The sequence below is a fragment of the Castor canadensis genome, chromosome 3 (assembly GCF_047511655.1).
Source record: "Castor canadensis chromosome 3, mCasCan1.hap1v2, whole genome shotgun sequence".
Classification (NCBI taxonomy): domain Eukaryota; kingdom Metazoa; phylum Chordata; class Mammalia; order Rodentia; family Castoridae; genus Castor; species Castor canadensis.
In genome coordinates, this window is record NC_133388.1 from 158,885,577 (window position 1) to 158,912,916 (window position 27,340).

At 40.7% G+C, this 27,340-nt stretch overlaps 2 long non-coding RNA genes across 2 annotated transcripts in view; one reads left to right on the plus strand and one right to left on the minus strand.

Moving 5' to 3' along the window:
- The window catches only part of LOC109678765 (uncharacterized), a 30,238-nt gene extending 24,985 nt beyond the window's left edge, over nucleotides 1–5,253 (plus strand). Inside the window, exon 3 of the long non-coding RNA XR_002211711.2 lies at nucleotides 4,892–5,253. This is a non-coding gene — a long non-coding RNA (uncharacterized lncRNA). The remainder of the gene's footprint in view (nucleotides 1–4,891) is intronic.
- The window catches only part of LOC141421695 (uncharacterized), a 61,478-nt gene that overhangs the window by 8,559 nt on the left and 25,579 nt on the right, over nucleotides 1–27,340 (minus strand). The window lies entirely within an intron of this gene.

A 27,340-nucleotide genomic window follows, 5' to 3' on the forward strand; every position in this document is an offset into this window, starting at 1 on the left:
TCAAGTGGTAGAGCACTTGCCTAGCAAGTGTGAGGCCCTAGGTTCAACCCCCAGTACCACCAATAAAAGCAAAAGAAAGCCTAGAGCATGGACCCCTGAGTTCACACATTTGGTGGTGAATCAGAATCACCTGGAGCACCAACAAAGAACACAGACCTGGCTGATGAAACTAGAAATAGAAGGCATACACCTCAACATAATAAAGACTATGTACGACAAGCCTATAGTCAACATCATACTAAATGGGGAAAAACTGAAACTGTTTCCTGTGAAGTTAGGAACAAGACAAGGGCGTCCACTCTGTCCACTGTTACTCAACATAGACTTGGAATTCCTAATCAGAGCAATAAGAAAGAAGGAAAAAGAAATAAAAGGAATTCAAATAGGACAAGAAGAAATCAAACTATGCTTATTTGCAGATGACATGATCGTTTATGTAAAAGATCCTGAAAACTCCAGCAAAAAACTCCTAGACATCATAAACACTTTCAGCAATGTAGCAGGATACAAAATCAACTGCCCTCTTCTCCAATTTTGTTGAGGAGTAGACATAGCAATAATAAGAAGGACATAGCGTTTTTGCTAGTTTGAGATAGGAATAGCTACACAGAAGGAGTTCTAGCATTGCTAAGGTGAGGCCTTCTTCATGTGAGTCCAAATTTTGTCAATTCCTTCAAAGACCACATCAGGCACAAACTAAGCTTTATATGTGTGTACAAAATGCAGAGCCAGCCTGTAATATAACGTCATGGAGAAAAGACTTAAACCCATCAAAACCATTCTCTGCTGTCTAATTTTTGCAAGACACCCCAACGCCCAAAAAAAAAAAAATCAGTAACCTTTCTATACACCAACAATGAACAGACTGAATAAGAATATAAGAAAACAATTCCACTTACAATAGCCTCAAAAATAAGTAAACAAATAATAAGTGAATAAATAAAATACCTGGAAATAAGTTTAACAAAGGAAGTGGAAAACTTCTATAATGAAAACTATAAACCATCAAAGAAAGAAATCGAAGAAGATCTCCTGTGCTCATGGACTGGCAGAATCAATATTGTGAAAATGGCTATACTACCAAAATCAATCTATATGTTCAATGCAATTCCCATCAAAATCCCAATGACATTCATCACAGAGATTGAAAAATCTACCCAAAAGCTCATTTGGAAACACAAGACTACAAATAGTTAAGGCAATACTGAGCAAAAAGAGCAACGCTGGAGATATCATAATCCAAACTATATCACAGAGACATAGCAATAAAAACAGCATGGTACTGGCACAAAAACAGACAAGAAGACCAGTGGGAAAGAACAGAAGACCCAGCTATTAATCCACACAGATATGCCCACCTGATTTTTGACAAAGGCGCCCAAAACACATGATGGAAAAAAGACAGCCTTTTCAACAAATGTTGCTGGGAAAATTGAATATCTGCCTGCAGAAAACTGAAAGTAGATCCATGTCTCTCACTCTGTACAAATGTCAAAGTGGATTAAGGACCTTAATATAAGACTCAAAACTTTGAAGTTAGTGCAGGAAACAGCAGGGAATACACTGGAATTTATAGGCATAGGCAAATAACTTGCTAGTCCAAATGGCCAAAAAACACATGAAGAAATGCTCACTGTCCCTGAGTTCAAACCCCAGTACTGATAGATAGATGATAGATAGATAGATAGATAGATAGATAGATAGATAGATAGATCCATTCCATCAACTGATAAACAAATTGTGACATATCTATACCATAGAATATTATTTAGCCATACAAAGGAATGAAGTATTGAGATACACTACAATATAAATGAACCTTGAAAACATTAGGCTAAATAAAAGAAGCCAGATATTTGTACGGTTCCAGTTACTTGAAATGTTAAGAATAGGCAAATCAATAGAGAGATAAAGTAGATTAGTAGTTGCCAGAGACAGGAGAAGAAAATGAGAAGAGACTACTAACAGACACAGGGCTTCATTTAGTGGTGTCAAAAAATGTTCTGCACTAGGTAGTGGTGATGGCTGTACAACATTGCAAATATACCTCAGTCCACTGAAGTACGCTTTTAAATAAAGTTTATGGCATGTGAATTATATCTCAATTCAAAAAGAAAAGAAAAGCCACGTAACCACAGCATGAACTTGAACTTCTATGCTTAACACTGCCCTGCAGAAAGGGAAAAAGCCAGCAACCACATGGCTTTCCAGTGATGAGGCGTGAACAGAGGCTATGGGAGACAGTGGGGAGGCACGCCAACATTCAGTTAGGATAGAATTCCAGCATGAAAGGATTCCAGAACAGTACTAGGCAGTACCTGAGCTGGGGTAGGCAGTTGTCACAAGACCACAAGGGGTAGTGTTTCAGAGAGGGAAGAGCTCCTTAGGCAGCCCCAAGAGTTAAACAAGTCTTTGCTCTCAGCCAAGTTTGGAAGATGAGCAGTTATGGGTAATTGAGGAAGAACCTCCCAGATAACATAAGCAGAAATGTTATTGCCTCGCAGATCATGAGTATTTTCCCTCTATGGAGGAAGAAGCAACGCAGTGATTAATGGAAATAAAGGCTTTCTAGAGCTAGAGGTCTGGTTAAAGCAGATATGCTTAACCTGGGTCCCAGGACTCATCTTGGCTGGGGTGACAAGGAAGAGGGAGTAGAGGTACTGTCTACAAACAGAGTGAACTATTTAAAATAGTTTGTATGTATGCACATATGTTCATTTTTCTGGAAAATAGTCCATAGTTTCAAAGAGTTATAGAACCTCCACAAAAAAAAAAAAATTTCAGAGCTTCCTGACTACCAGAAGTATATGTAAAGACAAAAGTGGCAATACTAACGTAGACAGAAGGCCATTATAATGCTTGGTGACAAAGCAGCATTGTGCTGGAGCTGGCTTGTAAGGGTCAGTTGTTAAATTCTCAGGTACTGTGATACAGCCATTAGGCACAGCCATTTTTTTTAATTGAGTTATAACAACTGGAGATATAGCTCGGTGGTAGAGCATTGGCCTCATACGCACAAGGCCCTGGGTTTAATCCCCAGCACTTCAAAAAAATTGTTATAAAACTCACAGTTAAATTATATTATAAATAAAAATAGTATACACTACAATCTCATTCCTTCCTAATTGTTTTACTCCTTTACCCTCATCTGCACTCTTTTGGTCTGGGTGTGGTTTTGGAGGGTTTTTTTTACGGTGCTGGGGTTTGAACTCAGGGCCTACACCGTGAGTCACATCTCCAGCCCTTTCTGTGACGGGTTTTTTCAAGACAGAGTCTCACAAACTATTTACCCAAGTTGGCTTCAAACCGTGATATTTCTGATCTCTTCCTCCTGATAGCTAGGATTACAGGCGTGAGCCACCAGTGCCCAGCGGTTTAGATGTTTTCTCTAGAGTGTGCTACTGGGCATTTCTTCCCCACTTCACTGCTATTGGAGGCCTGAAGCTAGATGCTACGGGAATATTACATCATGGAATTTGGCTAACGCTACAAATCAGAGTTCTCTTGTTTTTCTGCAGAGTTAGTTGTTAAACATTTGCCAGCACACTGCTGAATAAAGGAGACTCGGGGGGTATTAAGAAATGGTACTGTGGTATACTGGCAGACTTCCTGAAATGAGACGCTAGTTAGGCCGTCAATTTGCTGGTTCTTTCAAATTTGGTGGCTCTTCTAAGCAGCAGGGATACAGCAGTAAGCAAAATTTTGCACATTCCTTCCCTACTTAGAGTTTAGACTCTAGCAAGGAGAATCAGACATTAAGAAAACATTTGAAAAGTATTTCATGTTGTAAGAGAGGCGATGACACTTGGAGTGGAGAAAAGTAACAAAGGGAAGTAGTAAAGGGTGTTACAGGTAGGGTGGGAGGGTTGCATGCAATTTAAACTAGAGTAATCAAGGAGGGTCTCGCTGAGTGAATGTTTTAAGAATATGAGAGAGCAGCCGGGGCCTGGTGGCTCACGCCTGTAATCCTAGCTACTCAGGAGGCAGAGATCAGGAGGATCACAGTTGGAAGCCAGCTCAAGTAAATAGTTCTTGAGACCCTATCTCAAAAATACCCATCACAAAAAAAATAGGGCTGCTGGAGTGGCTCAAGGTGAAGGCCCTGAGTTCAAGCCCCAGTGCTACACAAAAAAAAAAAAAAAGAAGAAAGAAAGAATGTAAGAGTACAGACTGTGGGGACTTTCTAAAAAAGAGGGCAAGAGCAACACGCTGGGAAAGGAGCAGGCCCAGTGTGTTCAAGGAGCAGTGGTTAAAAAGCCTGTGGAGGAAGTGGTCGGTGAGTGAAGAGTATCAGCAGACAAGGCCAGGCAGGTAGTGAAGAACTGGTCAGGCAAGGCTGCACGGGTTACCATATTAGGATGGAAACCATGGAGGGTCTTGGGTAGAAAACTGCTATCTTACTTTTCTGCTACTATAATAAAATGCCTGAGAGTGAGCAATTTATAAAGAACAGAAATTTATTTCTTAAACTTCTAGTGGCTGTGAAGTCTAAGCGCATGGTGCCAGTATCTGCTCAATATCTAGTGAAGCCTTTTTTTTTTTTTGTGGGGGCGGAGGGATACTAGGGTTTGAACTCAGGGCTTTACACTTGCTAGGCAGGTGTTCTACCACTTGAGCCACTCTGCCAACCTGGTGAAGACCTTTTTGCCATATCGTAACATGGCAGAGGGAATAATATGGCAAGATGAGCAAGAACCCGAGCTCAAGTCTTTCTTCCTCTTCTGTGCCATTGGGGGGCTCCACCCTCATGACCTCATCCTAACTGTCTTCTTAAAGCCCCGCTTCCAAATACCACTAACATATGGACTGGGGGACTATGTTTACAACACAAGGGCTTTTGGGAGACACATTCAAACTACAGCAGCTGACAGACCCACTGTTGCGTTAACAGGATCACCCTGGCTCCTGGACAGACAACAGATTGGAGAGGGGCCTGGCATAGCAGGAAGACAATTTGGGAAGCTGCTGTTGCCTCACTGGAATACAAACCATCCCCCCTCCTCAACAGCCTTCACCTCCAAAGGTTGAGCCGCTTGAAAACGTCTCCAGCCTGCTCTTGCAATGTCATCTTGCAGTTATCATATTTAATCTCTACTTGGTAAGAAAATCAAGAACCAGAAAAGAGAAAATAGGACTGGACATCAGGATTATAGTTTTCCAGTAAATAAGAAAAAAATTAAATTGCAATTTGTGTTTCTGACAGTCAGGAAAATTGAGTGGACTCAAGTTGCCGTAGAAAGAAGAAAGCTACTATTAGTAAGTTAAAAATAACAGTGCAACACAGAGTGTGCTGGAGTAATTAGCCTTGAAAAGAGGTTGCCCCGGTGATCTCATTACATTTCCTCAGATGGCTTTCCCAAGCAGTGGCAGGTGACTAATAGGAAGCCACTCGATCACCAAGCCCAATGGTCTGGTTTTAAAAGCCTATCATTTAATGTTGAAATAAATGGCAGAGTCTAAAAACATCAAGATCAATTAGGCCATAGTTAAAGGAAATGACATGCTCTACTCGTGTCCTAGAATAGCTCTGTTGGGATGGTCCATCATGTGTGTCCTTCACTGCATGTCAGCACCCTGAGTTGCTGGTATCCTTGGACACCCACCAAAAGCATGAGGTTGGGACTGTGTGATATAAATTATACAACATCATTCTGCTTACATGCCGAAGGTTGAAAGAGGTTTGTTTGTTTGTTTGTTTGTTTTCTTAAATTGCACTTATGGAAACAAAGACCCACAGCTTGGAGACTAATGTTTTGCAGCAGGCAGTGATTTTTTTACTCTGCCCATTGATTTGAGTAAGTTGAAACAAAAACCAATTACCCTCCAAGATCAAAATCTTCAGATGCCTCAAGAATTGTTTTAATTTGGTTTTAGAATTATGGGCTGGCTTCCTCCCTCCCCTCTTGGAGTCAGATGTAGCCAAATTAAAAACACTGCCAAGTAATGGAAAGTTACTTAAATCTTTCTCTTACGACTATTTTCTACTTACAACTGTTAAGAAACACATTTCTTTTAAAATGGAATGGCCCATAACTCATTTTGAGCTATTTTTCCCACCCTTTTTATTGACCTCCATCTCTTTATCTCATTCCCTTGAAAGCCTGAATCTCAATTCCATAAATACAACAAAAAATTAAAACTGACCCATTTGGAATGAGGTCATATTGAACTTATTCTCAGATTACATCATAACTTAAACAACTCTGGTTTGCTCTGTAATATAATTAGAATCCAGGTGTGACTAAGTTTCCATCTCTAGGCATCCACAGTGGTCTCAGTAGTGCTTTCAAACTATGCTATTCCTTCCCCCTTAGGTTTATTTCTGCGTTGATCCTGTCCATTTTCTAGGATAGACTGTACCACCATTCTTCAGCAGTTGGACTCGGCCCCTCCCACTTGGTAGCCACAAGTAGTCACCAAGTAATTCTGTTTCCTGTCCACAGTGCCATGGAGCTCAACATCTCAGAAAGCATCTTTGCAGAAAGGTGGTCTCTAACCTTGACTGACACATTAGCACTACTCAAGAATCCTTTCATATACCTCTACTCATTAACTTAATTCATTGACTTGAGCACCTACTAGGTGTAAGACATTATGCCAAGCTTGGGATAATTAATGGTCTGCAGGCAACTCCTTCTCCTATCATTCCTGCAGCTCTTTTCTAACCTATACTGTCCTGGAGTCCCCAGCCCCAACCTTCCCTCATTCCTCTTAGAAATGACCTTTCCTATTTTACAGAAGGTCTCCTTCAACCTTCTATGTCATCCTCACACCTTTCCCATCTTTTTTTTTTTTTTTTTGTAGATTGACATAGTGCTTTATTTAAGCTGTCTATACAAAGGAGAGTAATGTTAATCCCTATCTCATACGTGTAAAAATACTAAGGATGTACAGTGTTCAAAACAGTTTCTTGTCAGTATTTCAATTTTAGTAGGACCTACAGTAATAGTAATACAGTTTCTTGGGTTCATGGGTGTGTCCACTTAAAATCCTTAACCAGATGTCTAGATCATGCGTGGATGTAATGAAAAAACTAGCAAGGGCAAAAAATGTCACAAACTATCAAACTATAGGCAGGTAATTCAATAGTCAGTTTAGAGGTTTTCTTTTTATTTAAAGAAATACTTTACATTACATGCTTGCCTATAAAGCACTACCCGGAGCAAGATAAGGAAACTGTTCTGTCAACAGTACAAGTGGTAGCAGCGAGTGTGTATAGACCCTGCAATTAGTGAGGAAGACCCTTACTTTGTACTCTAGGAGAAGCAAGTGCCCTGCAAGAACAGTCATCTTAAGAAGCTGGAAATCAGGTATAGGAAATAGAAACAATACTAGAATGATGCTATGTAATAAATGTAGAAATCAAAATTGTGAGCAACTTGCTAACAATCAAAGTGCAAGTGTCAATTTCCTCCATGATGGCTGCTTTATGACAATATACCAGACTTCACAACAGTTAGTATGAGCTGGAGTCCGCGAAGTCAGAACTGTGTTTGGATAGGACAACTTCCCACCCACCAGAAGCCAAAACTGCAGCTATGGACAACACAAGGAGGTTTCAAAATCTCCCTCTCCACACCTCTGTGTTGTTCTGCCTCCGTGCTAGTTCACTAAGATCTAGGAGTGCAAGGAAGGGAACCTCAAAATCCCTTGTGTGACATTGAGGGAGCCTTAGGAGGATGATTAAGCCCTGAGCGTGGCTGGGAACAGAGGGCCAGCTGTGAGGAGTGGCCAGTCTGAGGCATCATCATTAATTATTAATTAGTCTGAGCCCCATCATTAATCTTTCCTTGGCCAAGGTCATGGGAATCGTGGTAAGAGTCCAACAATATTTCTAAATATTTAGGTTGATCCTCAATTCAAAATTCCAAATAAATCACCTGTCCCCTAAGTCCTTCTCTCCCCATAGCCAGGCAGCTAGAAAGAGAAATCTTTACTTTATTATTATTATATGTGGCTGAAACTAGTTGGAAACAAGTATTCTCTGCAGGCAAGCAGAGCTCAAAAAGGAAGACTGCAGCAGGGTCTCCTCTACTCCTGTTCAGTTCCTCTTCACACCTACTCCCCAAAAAACCACTTTCCATTTGTAGGGAGGAGAAAAGAAAAGGTCAGGAGTATTGAAGAAAATGCCATCCTCCTGGAAATCAGACAAGAGGGGGAAATAATCCCCTCTAATAATGAGTCATATATTTTCAGAAACAAAGAAGAGCTATGAGGAACAAAAAATAAGGTAGTATAAGAAAGAGTGAGAGGGAGTGAGAGAGCCTCCTTGTCTGAAGTACTAAGGGAAGCCCTCTCTTGAGTGGTACTTGAGCAAGAGTCAGCCATATGGTGATTGAGAAGGACATCCTAAGCAGAACAAGTAATAAGGACAAAGACTCTGAGATAGGAATGAATTGGGTGAGACCGAGACTAGAAAGAAGGTCAATGGGGCTGAAGCATTGCAGTAGGCTGCACAATGCCTTCCCAAAAGATATCTGTATCCTGATCACTGGGACGTGTGAATATGCTACCTCAATGACTAAAGGGACTTTGCAGATGGGTTTTAGTACAGATCTTGAGATGAGAGATTATCTTGAATTATCTATCTGGACCTAATATAATCAGAAGGCTTCTTAAAAAAAAGGGAGGCATGAAAGTCAGAGAAAGATAACAAAACATACGCATCACTGGCTTTGAAGATGGAAGACAAACAGGTGACCTTTGAAAAATAGAAAAGGCAAAGAAATGAATTCCCACACAGAGCCTCAGAAAGTACTCAGCCCTATTTACACCTTGATTTTAAGACTTCTGATCTCCAAAGCTGTACAAGAATTATCTGTATTCTTTAGGTCACTAAAGTTCATGGTAATTTGCAGCAGCAGTAATAGAGAGCTAATATAGGCCAAATAAACAAGAGTAGAGTGGGAAGACTGATAAGGTTCAAGAGGCTTGTAGCATACATGTATCATGTATTTTAAGTAGATAAGCAATTCTTTTAAACTTCACACTTCAAACAGATTATTCCAGCTGCTGCTTTTACAGAAAGAGTAGACACCAGATGACATTTAGAGGGCTATTTCCATAGCCTATGTGTCTTGAACCAAGGTTGCCAAAATGGAAAGAATGAAGAGATGTCAGTTTTAGGCTGTATTTTAGAGGCAAAGATAAGCATACTTACTGATGGATTGACTGTGAATTTTAAGGAAACAGAAATCGATAAGATTCCAAGGTTTTTAACAAGATAACAAATGATAAATAATAGGTATTCACACTTCTAACTCAAGAGAGGTAGGCTTTAGGGAGGGAGATGATGAGAACTTAATAGCTCTATATTTATTGTCCTGTTTGCTATGCTGGCTAGACATACAAGTGGAGAGGTTAATTCAAAATATGGATATACAAATTTGGAAACCAGCAGAGAAATCTAAGCTGGCAATTAAATTTTAAATTCCATGAGTATGTATAGGGCAGATAAAGCCGTGCTTGGAGGACCCCACTTAGCAGGAGTGTAGATGGAGCAGGAGTATTGAGCTCTGGAACATTTTTACCTATAATGGTCAGCTGGAGGACAGGTGTCCACAAAAGAAAGGAGATTTGGTAATCAATGAAGAAAGAAATCAGGAGATTGGGTGTCTGAGAAATCTAGAGAAAAAAAAATGTTTCCAGGTAGAAATGACCCACTAAGGAATTCTATATAGCAAAGAAGTTATTTCCAGTCACTGATTCGGCATCATCGAGTCTGAGTAGTGACAAAGGTGTTGAGTATCACTGACTTACAAAAGAAAAAGGCCATGGTTCTTCCTAACAGATCCCAGCCAGCAACAGATCCCAGCCAGCTTGAGAATTTATTTCAGACCGTGCAGAATATGAATAAATGATTTGTTGTTTTTGTGGTCACTTGATTGTGTTGCATACTATGTTAACATGTCTTACGTGGGTAAATATTGACTTCCCCTATTAAGACTCTTCAATTTTTTTTCAAAATAAGTCGGTATTTTCACCATTTGTGTCACTTTTGAAAAAATTAATGTCTGAACATTTCTTTTGTGAATGAGGTTTAGGTTCAGATATTTTCAAATTACATTCTTTAAGTAATTGTCATAGATAGATATGGTAGATATTTGAAGATTTAACTTTTCAAACCTTCTATAAGATTAGATTCTAAAGCTGAGCGCTAGTGACTCAAGCTGGTAATCTTAGCTCAAACTAGGATTACTCAGGAAGCAGATATCAGGACGATCATGGTTCAAAGCCAGCCCAGGCAAATAGTTCGAGAGACCCTATCTAGATAAAACCCATCACAAAAAAGGGCTGGTGGAGCGGCTCAAGGTGTAGGCCCTGAGTTCTAGCCCCAGTACTGCAAAAAAAAAAAAAAAAAGATTAGATTCTAGAGTTGGAATGCTGTAGCATATAAAAGAAGTCAATGGCAAAGACAAATTTCCCAGCCAGGCATGGGAGGGCAGGCACACCCAGAATCCCAGCACTCAGGAAACTGAGGCAAGAAGATCTCAAGTTCAAGGCCAGCTGGGCCCTACAGAAAATTCCAGGCCAGCTTGAGTTCTATAGTAAGACCCTGACTCAAAAAGAAAAACATTCCTAATGTGTGTATATGAGAGGAGAGAGAGAGAGAGAGAGAGAGAGAGAGTGATGGATTATATTTGTGTGTTTGATGTTTCCTCATGAATAGATTCAGGTCATGCATCATCTTTGCCAGGAATATCACAGAAACGATGCTGTGTTCCTGTTACACCCGGATCTATTATTAGTGATATGAATGTATCACTTAATTAAGGTGGTGTCTGCCAGACTCCTCCAATGGAAAACTACACTCTTCCCTCTGTAGTTAATATGTTTTCCATAAGGAGGCACTTTGAGACTATGCAGATATCCTATTCTTCAGCAATCTTTCAATTTATTCATTTAGTTATTTATAGCATATTGATTCGAGGTTCTATTTTATTCAGTGTGTTTTAATCCATTACTGTCATGATGACTTATGCAACTTTATTGTTAGAAGATATGCCAGGGGATAGAGATGGAGTTCAGTGACAGAGTGCTTCCCGAGTGCTCCTAAGGCCCTGAGTTCCATCACTGCATTAAAAAAAAAAAAAGAAGAAGAAACCTCAGGTCTTGAAGCAGCCGCTTCTGTATTCTTTTAGTAGAGAGTTGTCTTTAGTTTATTTGTGTGTGTATATGGTACGGGGGATCAAATTCAGGACCTTCTGCATGCCTTGGCAAGTGTTCCACTGCTAACCCAAATCCCCAGCCAAGAGTGGCCCTTAGAAATCAAGATCTGAGCAATAGATATGCTCATTGCCATTGTCTCCTGCGATGACCAGGCCCTCTCAGGTGATAGAGCTAGGGCGTACACGTATGTACACACACGCAAATCTGTATTTCAGTACCTATCCATCTATGCATGTTGAAAACTATAAGCTCACAGGAATATCGCTCATCACAAACCAACAACCACAAGTTCACCTGCTTTCTCCCTTTCCACATTTGTAACTCCCTTCCCTAACGGTGAGGAACTTAACTCCCACTACCCTCAACACCTTCACATATTAAAGTGCCCTGTATGTACCCTATCACCACCCCTGCCTACACAGACACCTTCTCAGCTTCTAGGACCCTGACATGCCTCTGCCAGGCTGCCCTCCCACCTGCATGCCCTCCTCACCCTATTGGACTCCAGTACCCAGCACCCAGTTGCTGCTTCTCCCTCACCTGCCTCATGAGGAAGCTGTTGCCACATGGCTTCTGACACCATGTGCTGGGCTACCACAAGAACGTCCACTCCATCTCACTCAGGATGTGACACCCATGTCACCCCATCTCCCCACCCCCGGTTCATGTGCATGCCCTCCTCCCTTGCTTGGGCTCTAGCACCCCATCATGGGCTGCCTCCCTGACTGCCAATTGACCTCCCCTAGATTCTGAAGCACACCTTGGTGAATGACATGCGTAACGCTACCTACTGGCTTTTGAGTTGAATTGTTCTGGAAGGGAAGGAAAAGGGAAATAGGTAAGGGGAAATGTTCTGCCTCTTAAAATTATACAATTTCAGAGCTGTTTTTGAAAACTCCTCTGTGAAAGAGGGTGTGTCCCCTTTAAAGAAAGCTTTTATAAACATTGTACATTATAAGGGACCTCTCAAACAACAAGTGGAAAAGTGAAGTACTGCCATATGTAAATTTAGGAATATGTAAGCAATGTGTGACGCTGTGATCGTACAGTAGTTGGTACTCTGCATTGTATAAGCAATTCGTCAGAAGTCTGAAATGCAACTGTGGTTGAGGGCAGTGGTGTCTCTATTTCTCTCTCTTATGTAAAGTAGAAATTAAATTGTTTTTGTTCAGGAGAAAAGAGGTTTAGTTGTAGTCAGATGAGCAAAGAATAAATGAATGACGAAGGATGAATGGGTAAAGAAAATATGGTCTCTCACTAGCTGTGTGGGAAAAAAAATATGCATATATACCGTGAAATATTACTCAGTTCTAAAGAAAAATGAAACTATGTCATTTTCAGGAAAATGGATGGAACTGGAGGTCATCATGTCGAGTAAAATAAACAAAGCTCAAAGAGCCAAATATCTCATGTTCTCACTCATTTGTGCAACCAAGACCTAAAATGATGACGATGACAGAACACTCATTATTAATATGTGAAAAGGGAACTGTCTGGGGGAGTTAGCAGAAGAGGGGAAGAGGAAAGGAAAGGATACTGAAGGGTGAAGAGAATGGAATCACACTGCCTATGGTGACAGTATAATGAGCTCCGCTAAGCGTTTTGAGAAAGTGGGGAGAAGCAAGGGGGATGTGGAAATATAATGGAGGGGTGAACTTGCTCAAGGTGCACTGTACACATGTATGGAATCATCACAATGAAACCCTCTTGTGTTATTAATGTAAGCTAACTCAAAAGTAAAATCAATTTCTTTAAAAAGAACAACTACAAAAGTTGGATTACATTTTTAAATCACCTGCTTGAAGGCATCAAAAAGCTAAACGCTCAGGCCTGCAATCCTAACTACTCAGGTGGCAGAGATCAGAAGATTCACAGTTCAAAGCCAGCCAAGCAAATAGTTTGCGAGACTCCATCTCCAAAAACCCATCACAAAAAAGGACTGGTGGAGTGGCTCAAGTTGTAGGCCCTAAGTTCAAATCCCAGTACTCAAAAAAAAAAAAACATGGATATCTTAGGGACAAATGAGCCAAAACCAATTCTTCAGAAGTAGCATGTTGGAAAATACTCAGAAAGAGCAAGACCCAAACCAAAATAAGGCTATTCACGCAAAACATTAAAAGGATAGACTTGTAGGAACCAGCACACAGAAACATGAGTCTAGAAGATAAAGAAGACCAACATCAGTTCAGAAATAGTAAATGTTTACCTTAAATTCTGATCTAAGTAGAACTCTGGGTGCTAACCTAAGATGAGTAAAAAACTGTGACATTTTTCCCCAAAAAAATGCAGAAACTTGTACCTTCTCAACTTCAGCTGTTTTAGAAGCTTTTAGATGTCTTCAGAGGATTTTTGAATTTCACTTTACTCTTGGGTTTTTTTTTTGTTTTTGTTTCGTTTGGATTTTGTTTATTTTGCAGTTCCCTTTTTTTTCTAGAGATGAAATGAGAGTAGCAGAAAGTCAGATCTAGCTGGTGACCTGAGGGTAAAGGCCCGATCAGGAACCAGGGCCTCCAGTGGGGCATGAACCAGGTGCTGGCAACAAGAAAACCCAGCATTGTGCAACAGAGTTACGGAGGCGTGCCATGGTCACACCCATTCCTTTCTCTCGATGTCAGCGCCATCTGGTGGTAAAAACAGGCAATGAAAACAGCAAATGTAATAATCAGGAACCACAAAGTGAGAGCAGCAAGGAATGAATTTATGAGCATGAAAAAGAACACCCACCTCATTCTAGAACTGCACAATCCAATATGCCAGTCATTAACCATGCATGGCTATTTAACATTAATTAAAGTTAAAATTCCTGGGTTGGAAGTGTGTGTGGCTCAAGAGGTAGATCACTTGCCTGGCAAGCATGAGGCACTGAGTTCAAATCCTAGTACCACCAAAAACATAATAATAATTAAAAAATTGACCAGACGCAGTGACCTATGCCTATAATCTCAGCACTCAAGAGACTGAGACTAGGCTGGGCTACACAGTGAGTTCCAGAGTTCCTAAGGTACAAAGAGAGATCTCCACATTTTAAGCGTTCAAAAGCCACATCTCAATAATGACTATAAAATAGGACAATGCAAATATGAGACCTTTATTATTATCGTGGCAGCGCCTCAATTCTAGAGAATTCAGAGGTGGCTTTTTGATGCCTGAATTGTCTTTTTTTTAATGCATAGAATCTGGGCAAGCAAAAAAAGTGAGATGAATATTATTCCAAGAAAAGAAATGAACATGACAAAGAACAATAAAAAGCGAGCCTAGAAATTCAGGCAGGAGCAGATCATTCAGTCCCATACACTGTGTAAATGAGCTTAGATTTTATTCTATATGTAGGAGGGTCCCAAATTAACTTTCAGATCAACTCAGAATGCAGAGAAAATGCATGCTTCTTTTAACTATGACTTATGTAATATCCCAGTGGCAAAGAGAATAGCATAATATATGTAGCAAAATAGCATCCATCAATCAATCAATCACCGTCAAAGGCCTCAGTGAATGAGGGAGATAAGTCCAGCTAACTAAGGGTGGCCCTGAGAAGGTGGGAAGACCCACCTCAAAGGAGAATGATCTTCTCCATGAGACTGGAGGATCCACAGCCATGAAAAGGCTGAGGGGATCCAGGAGGAAGCCAACACCTCCTCTCTTACCTCCACAGAACGAGATACAGAAGTGACGTTTTAGGAGAATTGAGTCAGGTTTTTGTTAAGGCCAGGAGGGGGAGAAAGGAGCCTGAAATTTACAGGAGATGTAGAGGAATCTGCTAACAGTGGAATAGACACTGCAGTGTGCTGTGGGAAGGAGGTGGGAGGACTTAGGGGCCAAGAAAGCAGAGAAGATTAAGACAGGAGAGGTACACAGAGAACAAGGGAGCAGAGTGAGGGGGAGAGGAGAAGGTGGATTTAGCATTTTGGTGATTAAAGTCTCATAGGAGAGGCCCAAGTGGAAGTATCTGACAGAGCTGGGGTTAGGATGAGGCAAGTGAGGCACTTGTCTAGAGTACAAAATTTAAAAGGGTGACCAAAAAACTCATTCAGCAAAATAAATAATATGACTTTTTGAAACTCCATGTTGCTGGACACAGTGGCTCACACCTGTAATCCTAAATACTCCAGAGGTGGAGATCGGGATGATCTCCAGCCCAAACAAAAAGTTTATATGACCCTAATGTCAACCAAAAACGCTGTCATCCAGCTGCACAGGAAGCATAAACAGAAGGATCGCTATCGAGGCCAGCCTCGGCATGAACATGAGACCCTCATCAAAAACTATAGGCCAGGCCCCAGTGGCTCACACCTGTAATCCTACTACCTGGGAGGCCAAGACTGGAGGATTGAGATTCGAGGCTAGGCTGGGCAAAAAGTTCTTGAGACCCCCATCTCCAAAATAACCAGAGCAAAATGGACTGGAGCTGTGGCTCAAGCAGTAGATCACCTGCTTTACGAGCACAAAACCCTGAGTTCAAACCCCAGTCTCACGAAAAAAAAAGAAAGAAAGTGGGTAACTAGAGGTGCCAATGGTTCATGCCTGGAATTCTAACTACACTGGAGGCAGAGACCAGGAGGATTGCAGCTTGAAGCCAGCCCTGGAAAATAGTTCACAAGACCCTAACTCGAAAAAAATCCATCATTAAAAAAAATAAATAAAGGACTGGTGGAGTGACTTAAGGTGTAGGCCCTGAGTTCAAACCCCAGTACAGGAAAAAAAAAGAAAGAGAGCGAGGAAGGAAGTGAGGGAGGGAGGGAAGGAGGGAGGGAGGGAGGAGAAAGAAAGAGAGAGAGAGAGAGAGAGAGAGAGAGAAGGAAGGAAGGAAGGAAGGAAAGAAGGGAAGGAAAGAAAGATGAGATAAGATGATATGAGAAAGAAGGTAACTAACAAATGATGAACCTCTTCACATTGGGTCACCAGGATCAGGAAGTAGTCCATGGCAAGGTGATTTCATACCAGGTCCTTGTTCATGCTTCCAGAGTGAGGATCAGGTCAGGGTGGGAAGAGGCCAAGGCTTCGGCATGGAGTAAAAGGGGATAAGAGGCTTACAGGAAAGGAAAAGATTTGGGACACACCTCATCCTGGAAAGGTGGACACCAAGTACTTGGTGAGCCTTGTTTTAACTTGGTTGAAATTTTAGAGTCTCATTTTCATGGAGCAGCTCTAGGGTGGTGGGAAAGACATTTAGGAGTCAGGAACTCGACATTTTGTTGAAGTATGACCTTGGGCAAGTGATTGGGTTTCAGTTGCCTCTTCTGTAAAAGAGACTGATGATACCCATTCGGCCACTCACTAAACAGGTGTCAAAATCCAGCCCAACCAGAGTAATGTAAAGAAAAGAACTTGTGGGAAAAGTAACCTGCTCGAGCTGGGGGCGTGGCTCAAATGGTAGATCACTTGTCTAGCATGAGCGAGGTCCTGGGTTCAATCACCAGTAATTGCACATGACACTATTTCTTGTAAAATCTATTTACATCAGTCTCTGGTTAAGTTAGTTTTCAAATTCACTCATTCAAGAAATAATTAACAGTTGAGGGCCGAGGGAGTGGCTCAAGTGGTAGAGTATCAAGTGGTAGGGTATTTCATTTACCTAACAAGCACAAGACCCTGAGTTCAAACCCCAATACCATCAAAAAAAATTGGCCATCTGCCAAAAGCACTATTCCAGGTGCTAAGATATTTGTTAACTTAACTGATAGAAGAGAGAAAAAACAGGATCTTTGCAGCTACAAGCTTCTGGTTTTAAAAAAAAAAAAAAGAAGAAGAAAAAAATTAATTTTTTTCCTCATTTCCTTCTCATTTCCTTCCCTTATTTGCTCAGTAGTTCCGTGAGTGGAAATCAGGCTGTGCTATGATTGTTCTGTTCCATCCACAATTATCTCCAATTATCTCTTTCATAGGTGGTAATAGAACAATGATTTCAGAATGTCAACTATAAGCTACCTTTAATTAACCTAGTATTTGTGAAAATCCAACTCCTGTTTGCTATAAACTTCAACAGGTAACACTAAACTATCAAATCCAGAAATCTGAACTCTTAGAAATATTACTGCTACAGAGCCCTAAGCAGAATAGATGATAGGGAGTGGCTTGTGGCATGAATTCATTGTTTGGCAGTACTGGCATTTGAACTCAGGGCCTTGCACTTGCTAGACAAGCACTCTATCACTTGAGCCATACATCCATCCCTTGAATTCATTTTTAATTACTGCAAATTCTTTTAAATGCTTATGCTTACATTTTAAACCTCAAGAAAGTAGAGCAAATTTCTGTGATTGTTTTCCAATGTCATTTATTTGACTCACAATAAAAATATAAAGCGGTTTTTATTTCAGAAGCTCCCCCATGTCAGCATACTGACACCCATCAGTAGACAAGATACACAAAACTGAATGTTCAACTGATTATAGTCCAACCAGAGGATTCTAATTAGGAAATATTAATTGCTTTTAGGCACCAAATAAAAACTATATCCAAAAGTTTCTAATGTGCAAAGATACAAATTTTAGTGCTTATAGGAAGAAAGCAAAATTAAAGCAAAAATCTTTAATACTGTAGGCTGTGGGCTCAAGTGGTAGACACCTGCCTACCAAGCATGAGGCCCTGAGTTCAAACCTCAGTACCACCAAATCTTTAATATTGAATGGATCATGACTGAGTGGGCTCTGATGAGATGGCCAATGAAGACATTTTAGTAGGCTAAGAGAGGAAAGTCACAGAATATGCAACAGATAGATCACTTTCTGCCTTACCTACCCCTAAAATCCTGGAGATTAGCTACTTTCTGGTGGTAGTAGAACGACACTTAAATTATAAGCCCATATGCCAGGTGTGGTGGTTAACACATAATTCCAGCTACCTGGGAAGCATAGGTAGGAGCATCAATGTCTCAAGCTGACCCAGGGAAAAACTTAAGACCCTATCCAAAAAAGAACTAAAGCAAAAAAAGGGCTGAGGGTGTGGCTCAAGTGACAGAGCACCTGTCTAGCAAGCGTGAGGCCCTGAGTTCAAAACTCTAGCACTGCCAAAAACAGATTATAAGCCTGGACTATTTTCATGAATCAACTGTAGTAACCAGATTTTAAAATGGCAGAAATCAATAGAAGGAGAGATCAACAGAGAGTTAAAAAGACAAGATTCCTAAAAAAAAAAAATAATGATAGTTGTCAATTAGATAATGATTCCCAATGAGTGGAGTTTTCATCCAATAAAAGCTAAACACTAGATTCTCAAGTTAGCTCCTTCTTGAGAAATCATTCATATAACAGAGTGGAGTGAGGGGACCAACAAACTGTGTAAAGGGCAGGGCTGATAGCTTGCTGTACTTGCTACAATAAGGTTGTGTTTCACACCAGTCCCGCAGGAATGGCTCCAGTTGCACAAGGCACTGCAGGTGCTGGTCTCCAGGGAGAAGTTCTGCTAGCTGAAGATTGCCCAGAAATGTCAATGATGTGCTGAAGGGAAGGCTGAGCACTGCCGACCTCCTGGGGATCCTACAGCAATTACCCAAACCTTGTTCTGTGCAGATCCCCAGGGAAGGCTCATGGGAAAACATTACAATCCTCACATATTAATGATAAGGTCAAATGGCCCAAATCATACATAGTGTGTGGAAAGGGGAAAGTCCCTACAGATCAGTGTTCTTCACCTCTTGTGTCCTGAACCCCTTTAGAAGTCTGATGAAGTGACTGAATCTCTTCTCAGACCAATGCTTTCTTTCTTCCTTCCTTCCTTTCTTTCTTCCACAAAGCTGGGGATCAAACCCAGAACTTTGCACATAGGAAACAAGCACTCTACCACTGGGCAAAGGCCAGACTAATGCTTTTAAATGCATAAAATAAGGGCTAGGGGCAAGGCTCAGGTAGCCTGCATGCACAAGACCCTGAGTTCAAACTCTAATTCCATCCAAAAAAAAAAAGGGTTTCTAAATGCATAAGCTAAACAAATAAATTCACAAGGAAACCTATATAAGGACTCAGGCTGCTATCACAAAATACCATAGAATGTGTGGCTTAAATGACAGATGTTGATTTCCCACAGTTCTGAAGGCTGGAGGTCTGAGATGAGGATGCAGCCCTGGCAGGTTGTGGTGAGGATCCTCTTCCTGGCTCACAGCACATCATGTCTACGTACACCATAGTACACTATATAGCATATGGTGACAGATGTCAAGGCAGACAGAAAGCACTGACACCTCTTACTCTTACAAAGGTACTAATTCTTTCTTAAGGCTCCACCTTCATGACTTCACGTAACCCTAATTATTTCCCAAAGGTTCCATCTCCAAATACCATCACATTAGAGATCAAAAGATCCACACATAAATCTTAAGGAGACAAAAACAGTCAGTTTATAACAACCTATTACATTGAAACAAAGCTATCAAAGTAATTTTTTAAATTTGTGATATAGTAATATGTATTAAGTAAAACCTAGCCACAAATCTAATAGCTGCTATAATATCAAAGCAGCAAGGATAAAGTGATATTTTGAAATATCTACAATTACTATAATGTGAAATTAAAATACCTGTGGTTTGTATTAATGAGAAAGTCTCAAGTACAGCCAACACAATTGTGCTTTGTTACCTATATTCATTTTTTTGGTTTTTTTTCAAGACAAAGCAGTTTTATTAGAAGATGGAAATGATAGTATGCTAACTTGAACATGTAGGTTATGTAAGGAAAGGTCTGAAAATTCCTTTTTTGATATTACCTATGATTGCATTTATATTGCTACTTGTACTCATAATTAAAGGAGGAACCAAAGCTGGAGGAGTACCTCAAGTAGTAAAGCACCTGCTTAGCAAGCATGAAACCCTGAGTTCAAACCCCAATACCACTTAAAACAAAACAAAACAAGTACCAGACATCAGAGATTAATAAATGCTTGTGAACCCCCGTTATAGACCATCTTGCTCCACCTTACCAGGTGTCTAAGATGGGGGGCCAATAGTAACACCAAGACCCCCAACTTTCAGACAGGTCACACAGTATTGGAAGACACTTAGTGAGGTCTCGAAAAGTCCATTGTGCTTATAACTGGGAGTTTGTCAAGCACTCCGTGTCCCCTCAAGTACCACCTGTGTTGTCATCAGAAACCTCTGTATGTTGAGTCCATCATTGAGACCTAAGACAAATTTTCCTCATCTGCAAAATGGCCAGTAACTGTACTCATCACACAGGGTTGTTGTGACACCATTTAAAACAATAGATTGAAAGCTCTATCACAGCACTTGGCAGGTTCTGTAAGACCAATGAATTATACTTATTAAATTACTTCATGCTCCCTTACTGCTAAATTCTTTCTAATGCCCGCAGGTAATCTGTTAGCTCAGTTGTGTGAGGGTTCAGTGTCTGGGATTCTGTTAAAGGCAAGTGATTTTTTTCCTCTCCACCTCACTCAAGATATGCTGAGGAGGTTTTCTAACTTTCCTACCCTGCTGGCCTATGCCTATACTTAGTGTAGTGAGACAGAAGTTCAGCTGAACTTTCTGCAGAAAAAAAGATGGCTGCTCTAAAAGAAGGCTCCCTGACACAATAATTTTTCTGTAAAGTGGGAGAACAGTAGAGACTGAAAAGTATAGCTAATTTGGGGCTATGGAGATACATGAAATACACTGATAGGGATTCCAGGATGTAGGTAATGGGTGGATCTTTTGGTGAGAGCCTCAGGTGACCTGACTCCTCATGTGGGGGCCATGAGGTAAAAAGACAGAGTCCCTTTCTTTCCATTCTGCTCTTCCTCCCAGCTAAGCCAGATGGGTTTTCTGTCTCCTACCCACTTCGTCATTCCTGTCCAAAACCAGATACATCATTTGTGGGGCCCAGCACAAAATGAAAATGTGAGATCTCTTGTTCTGATTTTTTATTTAAAATTCCAAGATGACAAAAGCAGGGCATTAAACCAAGTTGGGCTCTTGGTGTACACCCGGGGATCACACAGCCCTGCAGCTGGCCCTGGCCCTGCCTGGCCTGCTGGTATTTCATTTCTCACCCAACTGCCTCTTGTCTCCAAAACACTTACCCCTGGCCCTGCCTGAGCAGCCATTAGGACCATAGACTCCAAGGTTGTTCCCACTACAAAAGACCCCAGACACCAACCCTCTGTTTTATACACCAGGAAACCAGGAGGGTGGTTGAGGGACCACCACAAGGGCATGCGAGGTTGAAAGAAGTAAGGGAGAAGAGGACGGAAGCAGAGATAAGAAGATCCTGAAGTCAACAGCAGATTAAAATACTGAAACCATTTTCCCCTAAGGGAGTATTTCTAGGAATCTATCCCCTAAGGAAACAATCCAAAACATGAAGACATATGATTGTTACAGTATTACTTAACAGCAAAACATTGAGGGCTGGAGCTACTGCTCAGTACTTGTCTAGCGTTCACAAGACAAGAGACTAGAAGACATAACCTTGGGAAATGGAGTGGATAAAAAGGTGAAAAGAAAAAAATTCTTTATGAAAGTTTGCTCAGAGTTGGGCCCTATTGGCTCACGCCTATAATCTTAGCTACTCAGGAGGCAGAGATCAGGAGGTTTGCTGTTCAAAGCCAGTCCCAGCAAATAGTTCGAAAGACCCTATCTCACAAAAAACCCTTCACAAAAAAAGGTGTGGTAGAGTGGTTCAAGTGTTAAGAGTGCCTGTCTAGCAAGCATCAGGCCCTGAGTTCAAACTGCAGTGCTGTCAAAAAAAAGTTTGCTCAGTCATATATTACTAGGAAACTTTTTAAAAAGTTTCTACTTGTTGAGTCATTGACTCAACTGGCATTTGCCAGAAACTGGTGTGTGTGCATGTGTGTGTTAACAGTGCAACAGTAAATAAGACAAAGTCCCTGATTCTAGGGCCCTGTGAGGAGGGCAGACCAGTGAAAGATACCAAAAGAAAATAAAGTTTAATAAAGCAGGCTACTAAAATGTGTGTAACTGTAACGCTGATTTTCTTTCTAAAAATATTACAATGTTGCTAAATACCTAAAAGTGCTTTTGTAACAGGAACCACAAAACTTAAAAAAAAAATAACTGTTTGTATAGCCAGCTTGCCTACTGGCCAGTTAGCTCTGTTTGCTGATCAAACTAACTTTCTTTCCCTCTTTGTCTAATTGCTGATGAATTCAGTAACAAAGATTAGCCCCCTTTGCTCTCCAATTAGGCCAACCGGCTCTCTACCCCTTCTCTCTCTCTGACCACCAGCGTAGTAAACCTGCCAGCAAGACAGACAGCTTCAGAGAAATGGAGCTGGACACCTGGAGAACCAAGGCCGGTGGCCTGGTCACTCAGTCAAGCTGAGCCCCTGAACTCCCCTTTAAAAGGTGGACATTTCCTCTCAGAAGTGGGATGCCAACGCTTTGAGATGTTGACTCTCCCTGTCCTCCTCTTTGTCTGATGAATAATAAACCTTATTTCCCTTTCCTCAACACCCTGCTCTCGTTATTTGTAAATTGTGAATTAGCATCAAGGCCAGAGGATCTTTTCCAGTAACAGGTTTGCTAATGAAACTATAGGTCATTTTCTTTTTCTTACACTTTAATATTAACGTCCACTCTGCATCACATCTGGAATATGTATTACATTTGTAACAAATTAAAAAGAGTTTAATTTGTATATCTTTTGATAATGTACTAGCATTTCTAGAATCTATCCCCTAAGGAAATCTGAAACATAAATAAATTTGTTAGAATATTATTTATAATCGTAAAATTGAGGGATGGGGAGGTATCTCAGTGGTAGAGTAGTTGTATAGCATACATAGGGCCCTGGTTGAATCCCCAGCATTAAAAATATATATATATAACCACTTACTCAATGCCATTCCCTGTGTGCATCTTGATCTCAAAAGGTTGCAAGCACATTTAGGGAAGGTGCCACTAGGTGGCAATAGGGAGCCTGACATGTGGGTCTGCTCTACGGCATGGAAGCCTCAGAGGCTAAAGGTGGGGAATCTTCATTGAGAATCTTTCTCAAAATGATTTCACAATGTGACCCCCAAAAAGCCTTAACTTAGAAATCCCACTTTTAGAAATAAATTATTAAAGGGTAGAATAAATAAATGATCAAATAATCTGCATTAGTGTGGGTACTTCAAGGAAACTGAATGGGACAGAGGACAGATGATGGATGGAGGGATAGATAGATAGATAGATAGATAGATAGATAGATATAGTAGATATGATATGATTTATTACATGGAATTGGCTCACATGATTACAAAAGCTGAGAAGTCCCACAATCTGCAGAGATGTTTTGCTGAGAGAATGAACAGCAAGGGTTCAGGAAACAGTTCCTGGTGCTCCAGCCCTCCAAAACAGTCAGGCAGAAAGAGTGACTTCTCCCTTGGTCTGCCTGCCTTGTGTTATATCCAGGCCTCTAGTGGTCTGGATGAGGCCCACACACACTGCTTTACTTAACTTCTGGTTTCAGGTGTGAATCTCATCTATTGAACCTCTCACAGACACACCCAGAATAATGCTTCACCAAACATCCGAGCACCATGTGTCCTGGTAAGGTGAAAACATAAAATTAGCAATCATCACATATAATAACTAAAAATCTGAAACAATCTAAAAGCCCAGTGGCAAAGGATTGAAGACATACGGTGCCTTATTAATGATGAAGACCTGTATGGAGGGGGAGGGAGAGATAAAGAAGAATGGTGGAGGGGGAGAATTGAATTATGATATATTTGATATGTTATAAGAATCTTTGTAAATGCCACAGTGTGCCCGCCAGCACAAAAATAAAAATCTACAGGACATAATATTCATTATGTGCTATTAAGTGAAAACAAAGCAGATTGCAAAACACTAATATGGAAGGGTAATTTGTTTATAACCAAGTTGAAATACTCTAAATACATTACAGGCTCTAATGTCAAATGATCTAGATTCAAATCTAACTAAAGCTGTGTCACCCTGAGCAAGTTTCTTAACTTCCCTGGGCCTTACTTATAAAGTGGAGATACTGTTACTACCTCACCAGCTTGCTATGAAGATCAGATGGGGTGTTACAGGGAGAGCCCTGAAAACAGTGTCTGATACATAAGAAGCTCTCAGCACTGTTAGCTACTATTAAGTAAAGTCGGATCCCATTGCTTTTCTGTTTTTGTTTTTTTGTTGTTGGTTTGTTTTGTTTTGAGAAAGGATCTCTCTACATAACCCAGGCTAACTATGTAGGATCCTCAGGATCCTCCTGCCTTAGCCAGTCCTGAGATCACAGGTGTACTGCCATGAAGAGCTCATATATCTATATGTGTACTCATGTTTTCTAGAAAGATACATGTCAAAATATTTAATATCTGGGTAGTGAGATTGCAGATAATGTTTTCATCAAAGCTTTTAATAGTTTGAGGGAAAATTTAATGGTGGCCCTGTATACTCAAATCCTCACAGAGATTTGTAACTATCTGATACCATATTTCTAAGAAAAAAATAAAAGTTTTATTCAAAACCATTTATTTAATAACCAAAAAACAAAAATCTACAGTGGGGCTGGTGCAGCTCAAGTGCAAAGTCCTGAGTTCAAAACCCCAATATCACAAAAAAGTAAGCAGTGTATAATTTTCCTTTTTTAAAAAACATGACTCCCTTTCTAATCTCAGTAAGCTTATTTTGGGTGTTTCTTGGTGTGGGACTATTCCAGTACTATTCTACCAGCACACACTACTGGTTTCCCTCCTACTCCCACTGGATATGCACCTTCCCAGATCTCTAAAAATAGCATAAAATAAGATCCTCCCATTCTACTCCTACTTCCTTTCTTTGCACCACAGGGACCCCAAACCACTCCCTGTTTGACAAAAAGGAATTCCCCTGATTAGGTTGATCCAGTCAGACCGATTCTCTGCTTCCTTACCACCATTTCCTTTTTTTTCCCTTGAGATAAAAAAACAGTTCCTAGCTCCACCCCTTCCTGTCAGCTCCCCTTCCCTTTTCATTGTCTGTTTGCCTTGTGTACACTGGCTAGTGATGAAACACCCCTCAGCTGCTTCCCCCTTACAGCCTTGCCAGTTCCTTCAAAAAGCAAGATGCAAGTTTCAAAATCCCAACACGCACCAGAATGTTTTGTTGAGAGAATGAACAGCAAATTAAACTGCTTTCATTCCTGGAATTCGTAGTATTCACTTTAACTGCTCTCCCACTCAATGGTTAACATAAACTTGATACTGGTGATTATCTCAATTGGCTTTTTTACCTAGGCCCTAATTCTCAATACCAAGAACAAATAAATGGCCTTCATAACTCAGCCTCTACATCTGAGCCTGTGAAGAGGATGCCAATGAATTCCCTCTAGATGGGAATCAAAACTAAAGTTGCACTGGGCGCCAGTGGCTCATGCCTGTAATCCTAGCTACTCAGGAGGCAGAGATCAGGAGGATCACAGTTTGAAGACTGCCCAGGCAAAAAGTTCGTGAGATTCTATCTCAAAAAAAAAAAATCACAAAAAAGGGCTGGTGGAGTGGCTCAAGGTACAGGCCCTGAATTCAAACTCCAGCACTGCAAAAAAAGAAAAAAGAAAAACCTAAAGTTGTTTCCCTCGCTGATTTTTAAAAAGCCAGAAATTTTCTAATTTAGTATAAAAGCAATCAGAAGAAACAAAAATTATATTTTTCTTTAACTGATACAAGAAGGAGCTACTAAGTTGAATTACTACCAATTTATTTTGCAGGTAAGATAATGGTACAATTTTGTAAGGATAAAATATAGTACATTAAAATAATTACTGATTTTTCTGCCCACCCTTAGAAATTTAGACTAGTTTACAAAGAAATTTTAAATTAGCTGTATGTTGTTTTATGTTAAGTTACAGAATTCTTTCAAGGACAGAGGTTATTTTGTCTTTAATGGAAAATGAACATGAAGCTTGTGCTGAGGATTTATTCATTCATCAAACATTAGCTTAGAATCTGGCACATGGAGAGTACGGGTTTCCTTTTCAAGGTATTTGTAATCTACTTAGCAAAATGCACACCTAAAAATCACTCAGAGAAAAGTTTGAAAGCAACATAATTATCTAGTATATCAAAGTGTAGGAATTGTTTGTCAGTTTCTTTGTTTTGTTGCTACTTGGATTTGAACTCAGGGTCTCATGCTCACTAGGCAGGTGCTCTACCATGTGAGCCAAAACCTCAGCCCTTTTTTTTGCTTTTTCCCCAGGCTGACCTTAGACATCTATCCTTATGCACCATCAAATCTGGCTTGTTTGTTAAGGTGGTGTGAACAGTGCTGGTGGAGTCTGTGATCAGAAGACTTCCACATTCTTTGTGTCCCTCAGGAAAAATCCATCACAGGACATGTGGGTGTAAATGGAGTTTATTAAAAATTAGGAGAGCAAAATACAAAGGGGAACATGGTGGGGCCAAGGTAGAATTTTGAGGCCTAGAGGTACTTTTAAAATTTAGGCTAATCCAGGAAAGGGAGGAACAATGTGAGTCCCATTCAATAACCAATGAGTGGGGAGGGCCATGGGCTGTCCCCTGCCAGGTAAGAACAGTCCCTGAGCCAATGCATGGTTAATCTGCAACAGAACATTTTTCTGTGAGTCCCAAACTTTCCTTAATTTAGCCTGCCTCCATGGGATCTCACTAACTTTTTGTTTGGGCTGGCCTCAAACCCTGATCCTCCAGATCTCCACCACCTGAATAGCTAGGATTACATGTGTAAACAACCAATCCCAACACTACTTATTTCTTACAACCATTAGACTTGAGTTGCCAGATAAAATGCAGACCCTTCAGTTAAATTTTTTTTTTATGTTTTTTGGTGGTACTGGGGTCTTGAACTCAGGACCTCATGCTTGCTAGGCAGGTGACCTTCTACTTGAGCCACTCCAACAGCCCTTTCTAGTATCAGATATTTTCAAGATAGGGTCTCTCAAACTATTTGTCTAAGCTCGCTTTGAACCAAAATCCTCCTGATCTCTGCCTCTTGAGTAGCCAGGATTACAGGCATGCACCACCAGCATCCGGCTTGGAGAAGGTAAATTTTAAGCCAGCTGCTCAGGCAAGCTGTAGACAGAAAAGGAAAACATTCCACATGTGGGAAGTGGGTGTCCATAGCACAGAAACTAAGATAAGCAAATCATTCCTGGTTAGGACAGTACCCAGGTTGGCTTAGCTGGAGGAGGGTTTTCAGGACAAGCAAGAGAACTGAAAACTCCTGATGGAAGGGATCATTGGTTCTTTTGTGGTGGTTC